The 16,578-nt window shown below is 42.3% G+C and overlaps 1 pseudogene; it reads right to left on the minus strand.

The window, feature by feature from the left end:
* Positions 1-550: 550 nt before the first annotated feature.
* LOC123114879 (rubber elongation factor protein-like) lies at positions 551-3,035 on the minus strand (annotated as a pseudogene).
* Positions 3,036-16,578: the final 13,543 nt, after the last annotated feature.

The following is a 16,578-nucleotide window of genomic DNA, read 5'->3' on the forward strand; positions in this document are numbered from 1 at the left end:
AGAAGAGGAACAACCACAAATTTAAATCTCAATTGAAGTATAGGCCATATGCAGAAGCAATTCAAAGTTGAAACAACATCAATTAAACACACGCGCACAGAAACATAGGAGTCAAAATACAGTATAGGACCAGGACAAGGAAACTCCTGTCATCAAATCAACACATAGCTTGTAGCAAAACAGCAACAGAATACATTATAATGAGAGTAAGCTTGAATCAAACAGCACAGAAACATGTGGATATCTCATGTGAGCATCATGCTGTGGTTTTATTAAACAATGATACAACAATAGAATACAATATCTTCAATGCAAATTATGGTACTTGTAGCAAAACAGTTTGAAACAACAACTACACAATACATTATAACGAGAGTAAGCTTGAATCAAACAGAAAAGGGAACAATTTTGAGTTTAAAAGTTAAAGCATTTGCAAGATATCCCAACTCGCAAGTTCAAGAGGCATAATTCAGAAACTTGCATCGGGGCACTATAATAAGAGTAGCATTTGACTTAGACACATGGAACAACGACACAAAAGAATTATGGCTCAGTGTATGTACAGCGACTTGTTGGTGTAGATGGTCCAGTTAATAAAGAGCTCTGACAGCATGGCTCCGAGCAGCCCGAAAAGCGCACTTGGAAGAATCTGGAATCAGCCGAGATTAAGAATCCATAATGCAAAAACCATATCCATTGAAGATTGAAAGAATCTGTGAAGTGAGTTCACTCTCTTTCTAGATATTTTGACAGTTTTGAGCCAACACACATATTAAAGTAAGCAACCATATCATTTATATATGCTGGCCCAAACACTACCCTTGAGTGACATCTCAATTAAGCACAAGTAACAAAGTAGAGGAGATGGATCAATCATAACAGGGGTTTAGGATAATGCCCTCAAACTTGTATGTGTCAAGTATTTAGAAACAAAATAGTGTCACATTTATGGAAATAGAGGGACTAAAAAGATATATGACTCAAAGGCACATGACATCACAGAGAAGATAAAAGCACAAGATGACTGCAGTGACTAGGCTACAAGTTAATACAATTGATACAAGTTAATAAAAGCCTGATGTACTACTCTGGGTAAGAAGAAGCATGTACTTTAGTAGTTTTAGCACACTAATACATGTGTTAAAATGGAAGTGTCGCTGCTAGGTTATATTAATAAATAATCCAAGTGTTGCAACTTGCAACACCCAACAAGATTTGCATGAACAGGTAAAACCTAGCAAGTACTTGTACTGGGATGCTGTCCATCCAATAGAGACAACATGATAGCAGTACACAAAAACATAACCATGTATTCAGGCTAAGCAAATCTTGACAGCAAACAACAGCCATGGTGATATGGGATGCATCAATGCTTAGGGGATTAAATCATCATATTATTAGCTAGGGAACCATCAGTATCATAGAGAGCACATATATGAGCTGAAAGCTAATTAACCGAAAGTAATGCCCAACTAGACCAAAAGCTGGATTAGTCGAAAGCACATATATGAGCCGTATCGTCGAGTCCCGCAGCCACCAACTCGCGCCGCTCGCCGCCACGGTCACCACCTTCTTCGTCGACGCGGCGGTGCTGCCAGGCCTGCAAAAAATAGAGGAGGTGTCTGGAATCAGGCGACGGAATCAGGCGAATGGACATCAGACTTGCCAACTAATTAACTATAGGATGCTACAAAAACATTTCATTAACAAATTTGATTCAGGAACTAGCTTATTGAGTATGACAAAAATGCTTAGAATAAAAATCATTTCAAGAAATGCTGCAGTAGCTAAAAAACAAATGCTAGAAAATAAAAATAACGTATTAAAAATGAGGCTATAGCTGGGCGCATTGGACCGGAGCATATGGATGTGATCCAGTCAAAAAGACCAGACACAGGCTAGCCATCGCTAGCAACTACGTAGTACTAGCAAATGGTACATGCTTCACATGTGAGAATGTACACAATTTGATAACTGATGTTATGCTCCATGCTCAGCCATTAAGATACATGACCCCTAGTTACTAAAAAAAACTCATTTCAAACACAAGAACAGAAGAAAGTTTGGGAGCATGCAGTTGGACTTAAAAGTGTATAAGAATGGTTCAGCTTTCATTCTAAGACGTGTGCAACATTGCCATCCTTCAGAAGGAAGCTACAGGGAGTCTCCAGGAAATTAAACCTACAAAGAGGCTGTGATGGAGACACGAGGAAATTGTGCAGAAAATAATACAACCACATTTCCTCATTTCACCATCACATATCCACATCCCCTGTGCAGGTGGAATTTGTCTTATCCATCTTCATAGTGGCTCCCTTACATGCCAACCACACTCGCACCAATAAACCTTGACGCAAATATGACTGTAGCATATACTCTATGCCACAGTAGCAATCGTGCAACCAAGTTGAATAAACTAGAAACCCCTAAAAATTATCTGTAAATGGAACCAGTGATTGCCATAGGCTCCAACTTCTCCACACGTACACCTCAACTAATTCTACGAACTGCTGAACTAATGGCACGACTAAGTAAGGCCCAAACGAGGCTTCGATCTGAATTTGGGAGCAGTAAACTGCTGATTCCAAACGAGACGCGTGCACACATAGCTCAGTGGAATTGAGCTACGCAGGACTCAAATCCGCGCGACGGGAACAACTGATAACACTATGCAGATGCGACGGGAAATTAAGAAACAGAGAACACCTAGGTGCTCCAGTGGCGAAAAGCAACGGCCAGGAATAGAATCGGATAATAGATCCTTGCATACAGCTAAGAAATAAAGTTGAGGTTCTCACATTGTGGTCGAGGAACTTGAGGAGATCGAGCGGCACGGCGTGGTAGCGGTCGTAGACGGGGCCGACGACGGCCTTGACGGTCCCCTCGACGTAGTCGACGCCGGGGCGGAGCGGGCCGGCGCCCTGCTTGGCATACGCGTAGGCCGCGGCGACCAGCAAGACAGCCTGCGCGGCCGCCTGCTGCACGAACTCGAGCTACCTCAGCCTGGCCTCCTCCTCCTCGGGCGTCCTCTCCATCGTCACATCCTCCTGCGCGTGCGCCAACAAACCACAATCAACACCAAATCGAGGAAGACGAAGAACTTTTTCGATCGAGTCGATTTTGCTGCTAGGGTTTTGAGGATTCGGTGGATGTATTTGGCGACGTGATCTTGTTCCCCATCACCGCCGCGGCACCCCTCTGCCTCCACCGAGAGGGCGGACACACACGCGCCCATCTCCACGGTGCAGCGAAGGATGGTGAGTCCGACGACGCACGCAGTGGATGGGCGTGGGAGAGGGTGGAGCAGCGGCGCTTGGGGGGTGGGGCTCGAGCTCCGCCGAAGGGAGGTGGCCGACGCACGCAAAAATGGAGATGGAGGTCGGGGGCGGGAGGGCGAGTGGTTCTGACTTGGATTGGATCTGGGAGGGAGAAGGGGGCAGCGGCAGCTGGAGTGGGTGGGGATCTGAGTTAGGGTTTGGGTGGTTGGACTGCGGGTGGGACGAGGGATGAGAGGGTGAGGTGGGTGTGGGCCGTTGGATCTGTGAGTATCCGACGGTCTCTGACGCTTGATCCGCGTGAACATGTCCAGGACCAATCAGAAGGAAGTATAGGCTTAGATGATGTTATGACCATGTAAATTGGTCTTAATCGATTAAGAATAAGCAAAGAACTATGAGTCAGCCAGATGATTTTGTCTATAAATCATCTGCCTAGCTAGTCGCCCGATCTGCGCATTGGCTATCATTCGATCACATCAATATGTCACGACAGCACCGAGCGTGAAAAAACTTCAATGCAGCACCGATAACATCCCCACGAAGCTCCATTACAACTCTCAATGGCGTGCTAAAAGCTCCAACGCAGCACCATGGTGCCCGCCGAAGCTCCATTGCAGCGTTGAGGAGATCCAACGCAGCACCACGACGCCCGGCGGTAACTTCCCTTCTCTTTTTATGACAATGTTTAAGTACGGTTGCCTCAAATAACTAGAGGTAGTTTCATACTAGGTGGGATTTTCGATGATTCACTACGAAGCGGGTCAAATTTTAATTATAGCTGCCTCATACTTTTCTCAAATGATTCCATATTTCGCACAAGTTTGCATCTTGGAATGGCAAACAATGTTGCCTAAGGAAGTTTTCATTTTCTTTGGACGAAAAAACCATTTTCTATTTTTCGAGTGCCCAAAAGGAGGTTTTTTTGTGAAGGACCTCCCATATATTTGTTGCAGAATTGGACCGAATCATTTTTCTAAAGTAGTAGGCCATATTTAATGCACAATTGACCAAATGGTTGGGTGTAAAAAGTTTTGATCCACCTCTGGTGAAAAAGACAAATTGTCGCCGATTCAGTTGGAAGCGGGTGAAATTTGAACTGTAGTTGCCTCATAGTTTGCTATTTATTTTTTCCAAAAATCATTTCTAGGTACATAAGTATCTATTTAATCATAGAAACACCAAAAAAATTCCAAGATTCAACCACTAGCTAGGAACGGTCAAGCCCGCCGTTTTGACCGCATTTTGAAACGGGCATAAAAAATTCAAAGAAAAATCAAAAAATTGGGAAACCTTCGCATTGTGTCATTATATGTGACCAAGTTTCCAGGAAAAATAATAAACTTGTAATACGGTAATTATTTTAAAAAAGTGTTCTCAGAAATGAGCTATCAAGTGTGAAGATTCATGGCTTTCAAGCCAAATTATCAATCTTATGGCCACATTCATGGCATAGTTTGTTCAAATGATCTCATATTGTGCACAAGGGTGCATATCGGAATAGCAAACAATGTTGCCTAAGGAAGTTTTCATTTTCGTTGGACGAAAAAACCATTTTCCATTTTTCGAGTGCCCGAAAGGAGGTTTTTTTGTGAAGGAACTACCAAATAATTGTTGCAAAATTGGACCAAATCATTTTTCTAAAATACTAGGACATATTTAATGCACAATTTACAAAATGGTTGGGTGAACAAAGTTTTTATCCACCTCTCGTGAAAAAGACAAATTGTCGCCGATTCAGCTGGAAGCGGGTCAAATTTGAACTGCAGATACCTCATAGTTTGCTATTTATTTTTTTCCAAAAATCATTTCTAGGTACATAAGTATCTATTTAATCATAGAAACACCAAAAAAAAAATCCAAGATTCAACCACTAGCTAGGAACGGTCAAGACCGCCGTTTTGACCGCATTTTGAAACGGGCATAGAAAATTCAAAAAAAAATCAAAAAATTGGAAACCTTCGCCTTGTGTCATTATATGTGACCAAGTTTCCAGGAAAAATAATAAACTTGTAATACGGTAATTATTTTAAAAAAGTGTTCTCAGAAATGAACTACCAAGTGTGAAGATTCATGGCTTTCAAGCCAAATGATCAATCTTATGGCCACATTCATGGCATAGTTTGTTCAAATGATCTAATATTGTGCACAACGGTGCATATTGAAATAGCAAACAATGTTCCCTAAGGAAGTTTTCATTTTCGTTGGACGAAAAAACCATTTTCCATTTTTCGAGTGCCCGAAAGGAGGTTTTTTGTGAAGGAACTACCAAATAATTGTTGCAAAATTGGACCAAATCATTTTTCTAAAATACTAGGACATATTTAATGCACAATTTACAAAATGGTTGGGTGAAAAAAGTTTTGATCCACCTCTCGTGCAAAAGACAAATTGTCGCCGATTCAGTTGGAAGCGGGTCAAATTGAACTGCAGCTGCCTCATAGTTTGCTATTTATTTTTTCCAAAAATCATTTCTAGGTACATAAGTATCTATTTAATAATAGAAACACCAAAAAATTTCCAAGATTCAACCACTAGCTAGGAACGGTCAAGACCGCCGTTTTGACCGCATTTTCAAACGGGCATAAAAAATTCAAAAAAAAATCAAAAAATTGGAAAACCTTCGCATTGTGTCATTATATGTGACCAAGTTTCCAGGAAAAATAATAAACTTGTAATACGGTAATTAATTTAAAAAAGTGTTCTCAGAAATGAGCTATCAAGTTTGAAGATTCATGGCTTTCAAGCCAAATGATCAATCTTATGTCCACATCATGGCATAGTTTGTTCAAATGATCTCATATTGTGCACAAGGGTGCATATTGGAATAGCAAACAATGTTGCCTAAGGAAGTTTTCATTTTCGTTGGACGAAAAAACCAATTTCCATTTTTCGAGTGCCCAAAAGGAGGTTTTTTGTGAAGGAACTACCAAATAATTGTTGCAAAATTGGACCAAATCATTTTTCTAAAATACTAGGACATATTTAATGCACAATTGACAAAATGGTTGGGTGAAAAAAGTTTTGATCCACCTCTCGTGAAAAAGACAAATTGTCGCCGATTCAGCTGGAAGCGGGTCAAATTGAACTGCAGCTGCCTCATAGTTTGCTATTTATTTTTTCCAAAAATCATTTCTAGGTACATAAGTATCTATTTAATCATAGAAACACCAAAAAAATTCCAAGATTCAACCACTAGCTAGGAACGGTCAAGACCGCCGTTTTGACCGCATTTTCAAACAGGCATAAAAAATTCAAAAAAAATCAAAAAATTGGAAAACCTTCGCATTGTGTCATTATATGTGACCAAGTTTCCAGGACAAATAATAAACTTGTAATACGGTAATTATTTTAAAAAAGTGTTCTCAGAAATGAGCTATCAAGTGTGAAGATTCATGGCTTTCAAGCCAAATGATCAATCTTATGGCCACATTCATGGCATAGTTTGTTCAAATGATCTCATATTATGCACAAGGGTGCATATTGGAATAGCAACCAATGTTGCCTAAGGAAGTTTTCATTTTTGTTGGACGAAAAAACCATTTTCCATTTTTCGAGTGCCCGAAAGGAGGTTTTTTTTGTGAAGGAACTACCAAATAAATGTTGCAAAATTGGACCAAATCATTTTTCTAAAATACTAGGACATATTCAATATTCAATTTACAAAATGGTTGGGTGAAAAAAGTTTTGATCCACCTCTCGTGAAAAAGACAAATTGTCGCCGATTCAGCTGGAAGCGGGTCAAATTGAACTGCAGCTGCCTCATAGTTTGCTATTTATTTTTTCCAAAAATCATTTCTAGGTACATAAGTATCTATTTAATCATAGAAACACCAAAAAAATTCCAAGATTCAACCACTAGCTAGGAACGGTCAAGACCGCCGTTTTGACCGCATTTTCAAACGGGCATAAAAAATTCAAAAAAAATCAAAAAAATGGAAAACCTTCGCATTGTGTCATTATATGTGACCAAGTTTCCAGGAAAAATAATAAACTTGTAATACGGTAATTAATTTAAAAAAGTGTTCTCAGAAATGAGCTATCAAGTTTGAAGATTCATGGCTTTCAAGCCAAATGATTAATCTTATGGCCACATTCATGGCATAGTTTGTTCAAATGATCTCATATTGTGCACAAGGGTGCATATCGGAATAGCAAACAATGTTGCCTAAGGAAGTTTTCATTTTCGTTGGACGAAAAAACCATTTTCCATTTTTCGAGTGCCCGAAAGGAGGTTTTTTGTGAAGGAACTACCAAATAATTGTTGCAAAATTGGACCAAATCATTTTTCTAAAATACTAGGACATATTTAATGCACAATTGACAAAATGGTTGGGTGAAAAAAGTTTTGATCCACCTCTCGTGAAAAAGACAAATTGTCGCCGATTCAGTTGGAAGCGGGTCAAATTGAACTGCAGCTGCCTCATAGTTTGCTATTTATTTTTTTCCAAAAATCATTTCTAGGTACATAAGTATCTATTTAATCATAGAAACACCAAAAAAATTCCAAGATTCAACCACTAGCTAGGAACGGTCAAGACCGCCGTTTTGACCGCATTTTCAAACAGGCATAAAAAATTCAAAAAAAAATTGGAAAACCTTCGCATTGTGTCATTATATGTGACCAAGTTTCCAGGAAAAATAATAAAATTTTAATACGGTAATTATTTTAAAAAAGTGTTCTCAGAAATGAGCTATCAAGTGTGAAGATTCATGGCTTTCAAGCCAAATGATCAATCTTATGGCCACATTCATGGCATAGTTTGTTCAAATAATCTCATATTGTGCACAAGGGTGCATATTGGAATAGCAAACAATGTTGCCTAAGGAAGTTTTCATTTTCGTTGGACGAAAAAACCATTTTCCATTTTTCGAGTGCCCGAAAGGAGGTTTTTTTTGTGAAGGAACTACCAAATAATTGTTGCAAAATTGGACCAAATCATTTTTCTAAAATACTAGGACATATTTAATGCACAATTCACAAAATGGTTGGGTGAACAAAGTTTTGATCCACCTCTCGTGAAAAAGACAAATTGTCGCCGATTCAGTTGGAAGCGGGTCAAATTTGAACTGCAGCTACCTCATAGTTTGCTATTTATTTTTTTAAAAAATCATTTCTAGGTACATAAGTATCTATTTAATCATAGAAACACCAAAAAAAATTCCAAGATTCAACCACTAGCTAGGAACGGTCAAGACCGTCGTTTTAACCGCATTTTGAAACGGGCATAAAAAATTCAAAAAAAAATCAAAAAATTGGAAAACCTTCGCATTGTGCCATTATATGTGACCAAGTTTCCAGGAAAAATAATAAACTTGTAATACGGTAATTATTTTAAAAAAGTGTTCTCAGAAATGAGCTATCAAGTGTGAAGATTCATGGCTTTCAAGCCAAATGATCAATCTTATGGCCACATTCGTGGCATAGTTTGTTCAAATGATCTCATATTGTGCACAAGGGTGCATATTGGAATAGCAAACAATGTTGCCTAAGGAAGTTTTCATTTTCGTTGGACGAAAAAACCATTTTCCATTTTTCAAGTGCCCGAAAGGAGGTTTTTTTTGTGAAGGAACTACCAAATAATTGTTGCAAAATTGGAACAAATCATTTTTATAAAATACTAGGACATATTTAATGCACAATTGACAAAATGGTTGGGTGAAAAAAGTTTTGATCCACCTCTCGTGAAAAAGACAAATTGTCGCCGATTCAGTTGGAAGCGGGTCAAATTTGAACTGCAGCTGCCTAATAGTTTGCTATTTATTTTTTCCAAAAATCATTTCTAGGTACATAAGTATCTATTTAATCATAGAAACACCAAAAAAATTCCAAGATTCAACCACTAGCTAGGAACGGTCAAGACCGCCGTTTTGACCGCATTTTGAAACGGGCATAAAAAATTAAAAAAAAATCAAAAAATTGGAAAACCTTCGCATTGTGTCATTATATGTGACCAAGTTTCCAGGAAAAATAATAAACTTGTAATACGGTAATTATTTTAAAAAAGTGTTCTCAGAAATGAGCTATCAAGTGTGAAGATTCATGGCTTTCAAGCCAAATGATCAATCTTATGGCCACATTCATGGCATAGTTTGTTCAAATGATCTCATATTGTGCACAAGGGTGCATATTGGAATAGAAAACAATGTTGCCTAAGGAAGTTTTCATTTTCGTTGGATGAAAAAACCATTTTCCATTTTTCGAGTGCCCGAAAGGAGGTTTTTTTGTGAAGGAACTACCAAATAATTGTTGCATAATTGGACCAAATCATTTTTCTAAAATACTAGGACATATTTAATGCACAATTGACAAAATGGTCTGGTGTAAATTTTTTTGATCCACCTCTCGTGAAAAAGACAAATTGTCGCCGATTCAGTTGGAAGCGGGTCAAATTTGAACTGCAGCTGCCTCATAGTTTGCTATTTATTTTTTCCAAAAATCATTTCTAGGTACATAAGGACCTATTTAATCATAAATACATGGTTTGGTGGCGATACGTCGAGGTTTGGGCGGTGGCCGAGGGCCCCAACTCTAGAGCGCGTAAACTCGCATGCCCGCCGCATGGTCACCGCGTGACCGTGGCGTTGCATGTGTTCTGGGCGGCCTAGGCATGTCTAGTGGGTTGGGCACTCCCCAGGTTGGTGCTAGGAACAAAATTACAACATAAGATTCTCACGAGGAGACCAATCGATGCTCAAACATGAATTAGCAGCCAAGTGTTTGATTAGCGGTACGGGAAATGTACATGCCTAATGGGCGTGAGTTTTGGCTGAGGATGATCAGTTACTAATAACACCGTTTTCACAAATTTTCAGCTCAAAAGGAGGAGCCTAGGTGGTACTTGCTTTGCAAACCACCACACTGGACATAAATACGAATGTTGAAGCTCGACTCAAAATAATGAATGGATTGAGCTGGCATTTGGTGGAGGATGGTTATTTGGGCATAGGAAAGCACTGTAGAAAATGGATACTATTTGGCATGCCAAAGTGGTACTTCCTTCACAAACTGTTACTCTAAACAGAATAGGAAAATGAATATTTTTGAATTATTTTTGAACTAGGCAAGGAAGATTTTTACATATTTGACGAAGATATGACCCAAAGAATTTATGAGATTTTTTTGGGAATTTTGGGAATGACAGAAATATAGGTTGCTTCACAACCTAGGGCAAAAACTGCCACATGGACATGACACATAGGCAAAACTGATGAGGTGGCGCCTAGTCATAGCAACCCACCACAATTTACAAGGCTATGACCATCTATATTGGTCGTTAACAACTAGAAATAAGGCAGCGGACTAGCGTTGTTAGCTTTATGACCATTTCATGTAAGGAAATTATGACCTTTCTGACCAAAATGGTCGCAATGGTTTAGGGTTTGGAGCCCCTCGAACAGCTTTTGACCAATTGGTCTCAAATGGTCATAAATCTATGACCAATTCTTCCAGGGTCACTGACAGAAGGTCATAAGTTGACATATTTCTTGTAGTGTTACCCCTTCCTTACCCTTTAAGCTTTGCTAGTCTTGATACCCATGGTAATGGGATTGCTGAGTCCTCGTGGCTCACAGATTACTACAACAACAGTTGCAGGTACAGGTTATGCGATGATCATGACGCGAGAGCGATGTTTGCTTGCGTTGAGTTCTTCTTCCGCTTCTTCTTCGATCAGGGGATAGGTTCCGGGTCGGCAGCCTGGGCTAGCAGGGTGGATGTCGTTTGAGTTCCTGTTTGTGTTTCATCCGTAGTCGGATGGTGCTCTGATGTATTATGATGTTGTATTCGTGTGGCATTGTATGCCTTATGTATGTATCCCCATCTATTATGTAATGTTGATGTAATGATATCCACCTTGCAAAAGCGTTCCAATATGCGGGTCTATCCTTGGTGGGACCTTCGAGTTCCTTTTGGATAGGGTCGCATATTGGGCATGGCAAGTTGGTATCAGAGCCTCGACCGACCCTAGGAGCCCCCTTGATTGATCGTGTAGTTTGGCCGTTGTTGAGTCTAGAAGAAAACTATTTTCGGAGTCTAGTTATATCGGAGAGTAGGAATTCTTTTTACTCCTCTGCCCCTTCGTCGCTCTGGTGAGAAATATTGACGTAGGTGTTTTGAACTACCCCTCTTCCCCTTCAATATTTTTCTTTAGGATCACGCGGCTAGTTTTCGTTCGTTGTCCATCCTCTTTTGTCCGGTGCTTCTCTCGTCAAGGCGACTCGAACATCTCTGTCTTTCGCGGGATCAATCCTCAGTTCTTCCTCCGACGCCGTTGTTTTTTTCCTGTCCGAAGTTGTTTTTGCTTTCCCACCCACCCACCCTTTTTCATCTCGGAACCGGAGTCCGTTATCAAGTATCCATCCTACTCGTGCGAAGTCTTTGCTTTATTTCCTCAATTATTTCAACCGGTGTTTTCTCTTCAAGATATTCGTCGGTTCCCCCTTCCAGTTGCCTGTGTTTTCCCGCCCTCCCACCCTTTTCTTCCGGAGCATGAGTCTCTTTCGACCGTCAATTCCATTCGTGTGGAGTCTCTTCAGTCTTCCCTCAATCATTTCAATTGGTGAATTCTCGTCTCGGTGGGCATTCTTCATCTCTTTATCTCTCCGGTGGATTCAATTCTAGTTTTTCGGGTTGATCATATTCTTTTCCTTGGATCAAGTGTTCTCCTTGCTCGTTTGCCTCTCGCCATTCAATCATTCCGGAGTTTGGAAGACATCTCAGGAGATTCGTCTGTGTTCCAATTAATTCTAGGTGGTCACCTCATTGAAATATTTCAATTGTTCCGGTGCTTCTTCTATCTGTTCAACATCCCTTTTCTAACGGTGTTTTTCTCTTTAGTGGGCCCTAACCCACAGGTCTTTTCCCAGGATCTTACCTGACTCTTCTAATTCCCCCGGAGTCATTCATAATTCTTTTCAAGTGTGACGTAAGAATGAATTTCATCAGTCACATGCCTTCTCCAAGATCGCTTTTAAATTCTTTTCATTGCTGGCTCAACCTCTTTGCTTTTCATTCTCCCGGAGAATCTCAGTAATTTTGGTGGTGTTTCTCGTCATCATTTGAAGACCGAAGAAGAGTTTTTCCTCTACATTCTGCCCGTTCTCTCGGAGATTCGCGGTGCTAGCTCGATGTTATCCTATCAAATTGTTTTCCAGTCGTGCAAATTCTTTTCATCCATCCGGAGTATTTCGGGAGTTGATTTCTGTTTCTTTTCGCCGGAACCTCCATCTAAATCACCGCAAGGCTCTTCTTATTCTTTCATCGTTCATTCTATCTCATCATCCTTTTGTTACCGGAGTTCTTCATGGCGATTCTTCATGATTTAATTCATTCTTCAAGAGTTCATCAAGTACCATTCCATCCTCTCAAGTTCGTTCTAATCCTCCCATTTTCAGCCGGAGTGCTACCTAAATTCTTTTAGTCTTATTCGTTTCTTTTCTCATTCTAACCACTCCGGTTAGAACGAGTCGTTTCATAGTCTATTTGATTCCGTGAGCTTTCGATTCTCGTCATTAACTCATTCCGCTCTTCTTCTCGAGTGCTCTTGATTCTTTGCTTCTTCTCTTGAGTTCTTGTTTCACCACATCCCTTTTCCCTTCCGTCTCGGTCCTAAGATCTCGGGACGAGATCTCTTGTTAGTGGAGGAGTGTTGTAACGCCCCGGATCCGATGCGCCAGGTGTCTGCCAGTTATTCGCCGTCTTTGCCATGTCATTTGCTTGCGTGTTGCATTTTATCATGTCATCATGTGCATTTCATTTTGCATACGTGTTCGTTTCATGCATCCGAGCATTTTCCCCATTGCTCCGTTTTGAGTGTGCTCTATATGAAACTTGCTTGATTTTGCATGTAGTGCCATATTATCATGTTGCATCCTTGTTTTGAGGTGTTTGCTTGATGTTTGTATGCATTTTGCATCGATGCCATGTTTAACTTGTTTTGCTCGTATCTTCTAGGCCGTAGCTCCGAATCTAATGAACTTTATATGTAAATGGGGTGGAAAAATGCCTAGTTTAACATGGTCCACTTTATTTTCCTGTTTAACAACATTAAAATATATTTTAAGGCAGAACAGTACCGAATCTAAAATATGCACATGGGGATTTTCCGGAATTGTTGTTTGTTGTTCCGGCCTCATTTAAACTTGCCTAGATAGGTAGTTTTCTTATGCTTCACCCCTTGCCATGTTTAACAACATTTAATATTGTTGGGTGCATAAACAAGAGAGAACTAAATAAATGTTGTGAAGTTTCGTCAATATGCAACTCGTTGCATATTGAGCTCCACTTAATTTGTAGTATTGTTTGTTGCACTTTGCCATCCCATGCCTCATTAAACCGGACATGCATCATGCTTGTTTGTGCATCATGTCATGTTTATGCTTGTGCATTTACCATGTTGTTTGTTTCTTTCCGGTGTTGCTTCTTAGTTCCGGTAATGTTGTGATTGTGAGGATTCGTTCGACTGCTCCCATTCGTCTTCTTCATGGACTCGTTCTTCTTCCTAGCGGGATCTCAGGCAAGATGACCGCTACCCTGGATCTCACTACTATCATTGCTATGCTAGTTGCTTCGTTCTATCGCTATGCTGCATTACCTATCATTTGCTCTTCAAGCCTCCCAAATTGCCATGAACCTCTAACCTTTGACACCATTCCTAGCAAACCATTGCTTGGCTATGTTACCGCTTTGCTCAGCCCCTCTTATAGTGTTGCTAGCTGCAGGTGAAGATGAAGATTGCTCCATGGTGGACAGGATTATGTTGGGATATCACAATATCTCTTATATTATTAATGCATCTATATATTTGGTAAAGGGTGGAAGGCTCGGCCTTATGCCTGGTGTTTTGTTCCACTCTTGCCGCCCTAGTTTCTGTCATACCGGTGTTATGTTCCCGGATTTTGCGTTCCTTACGCGGTTGGGTGATTTATGGGACCCCCCTGACAGTTCGCTTTGAATAAAACTTGTCCAGCAAGGCCCAACCTTGGTTTTACCATTTGCCTCACCACCACTATACCCTTCCCTTGGGTCGGCCAACCCAAGGGTCATCTTTATTTTAGCCCCCCCGGGCCAGTGCTTGTCTAAGTGCTGGTCCGAACTAGAGTCCTTTGCAGCGCCCCCTCAAGGAAACTTGAGGTCTGGTTTTAGTTGTACGGAGTGCTCATCCGGTGTTGCCCTGAGAACGAGATATGTGCAGCTCCTATCGGGATTGTCGGCGCATCGGGCGGCTTTGCTGGTCTTGTTTTTCCATTGTCGAAATGTCTTGTAAACCGGGATTCCGAGACTGATCGGGTCTTCCTGGGAGAAGGTATATCCTTCGTTGATCGCGAGAGCTTATCATGGGCTAAGTTGGGACACCCCTGCAGGGTATAAACTTTCGAGAGCCATGCCCACGGTTATGTGGTAGATGGGAATTTGTTAATGTCCGGTTGTAGATAACTTGACACCTGATTCAAATTAAAACGCATCAACCGCGTGTGTAGCCGTGATGGTCTCTTCTCGGCGGAGTCCGAGAAGTGAACACGGTTTCTGGGTTATGTTTGACGTAAGTAGGAGTTCAAGATCACTTCTTGATCATTGCTAGTTGACGACCGTTCCGCTTGTTTCTCTTCTCGCTCTCATTTGCGTTGGTTAGCCACCATATATGCTTAGTCGCTGCTGCAACCTTACCACCTTACCCCTTCCTTACCCTTTAAGCTTTGCTAGTCTTGATACCCATGGTAATGGGATTGCTGAGTCCTCGTGGCTCACAGATTACTACAACAACAGTTGCAGGTACAGGTTATGCGATGATCATGACGCGAGAGCGATGTTTGCTTGCGTTGAGTTCTTCTTCTGCTTCTTCTTCGATCAGGGGATAGGTTCCGGGTCGGCAGCCTGGGCTAGCAGGGTGGATGTCGTTTGAGTTCCTGTTTGTGTTTCATCCATAGTCGGATGGTGCTCTGATGTATTATGATGTTGTATTCGTGTGGCATTGTATGCCTTATGTATGTATCCCCATCTATTATGTAATGTTGATGTAATGATATCCACCTTGCAAAAGCGTTCCAATATGCGGGTCTATCCTTGGTGGGACCTTCGAGTTCCTTTTGGATAGGGTCGCATATTGGGCGTGACAGTGTCGGAGGGTCCAGCGACTCCGCCGAGCTTCACGCAACTCCGGAGATGAGCCACGACAGCTACGAGCCCCCGAGCTCGCTCGCGCTCGGAGCAGGGCGGGTGCTTCAGGCCGCCGGCGCTGCTGATCTGGATGGGGTTGGCGCCGGCGCCTGATGGCCCACTGTTGATGATGGCCTCTCCTGCGGAGGCGCATGTAATTAGCACTCCTTAGGATTAGCACCTTTTGTTCCCTGCGAGGAATCGAAGTATCACCCCGCGGGGGTATGTAAGGCGCTGGCCATGTCTTTTGTGAATATTATATCCTTATTATGAATCGATGCGAGAGGCTTGTCCTGTTCCGGCTCGACTCCCCCTTTCTTTCCCCACGAGGGCTTGGTGCTCTGTGCTGATAGGTCCCGGTCCCCAGGCAGGCTTCAGCCGTCGCTGGTATGACAGGTCGCGATGCCGTGGTCAAGGCCAGGAGGTGAGCGGCCCAAGGTCCAGTAATAGCACCTGAGTCGCGATGCTCAGGAGGTCCCCTTTAGTGCTCAAGCAGCCTCCGCTGGGCAAGAAAGGTAGGCAACATTGCCGTGATAGAGCTGCACGAGGCGAGGGTTTAGCGCTGAGTCGAATCAGTTTTTGCATGACTTATCTCGTAGGTTTGGCGTAGTTTTCGTCGAGGTGTCGGGCCTGCACGGCGAGCTCGCCAAGGAGGTCTGCAGCCGCCAGGAGAAGGAGGAGGAGATGAAGGCTCGGGAGGCTGCCGTCAGGGACCGGGACACCGAGCTTGATGACTGCCATGGACGGTTGGAGACACTGGAGCAGTCGCTGAAGGCGGAGAGGACCGAGCTAGACAGCAAGGCAAAGGTCCTGGCTGAGGATTGAGTGGCCTTCGCCAGGCTGGAGGACAAAGCTCGCGCCGCGCTGAAGACGCTCTGTGAGGGCGGCTTAGAGAAGCCGTTGGCTGGTGCAGAGGATGGCCCTGCCGAGCTACTTCCCTTCCTGGTCCGTGCACTTGAAGATGTCGTGGACGGCCTTGGCCCCACGGCCGAGGCCGAGGCGCATGCCCTGTCTTCTGCAGCCCTGGCGCGTGTCCTCAGCCACGTCTACCTTCGCGACCCAAACGTCGACCTCGACAGCCTGCTGGAACCCGTGAGCGGCGACCTTGCCGCTGCTGCTGCTGAGGCCGTGAAAGGTCGAGCTGAA

The sequence above is a fragment of the Triticum aestivum genome, chromosome 5B (genome assembly GCF_018294505.1).
Source record: "Triticum aestivum cultivar Chinese Spring chromosome 5B, IWGSC CS RefSeq v2.1, whole genome shotgun sequence".
In the NCBI taxonomy this organism is placed as follows: domain Eukaryota; kingdom Viridiplantae; phylum Streptophyta; class Magnoliopsida; order Poales; family Poaceae; genus Triticum; species Triticum aestivum.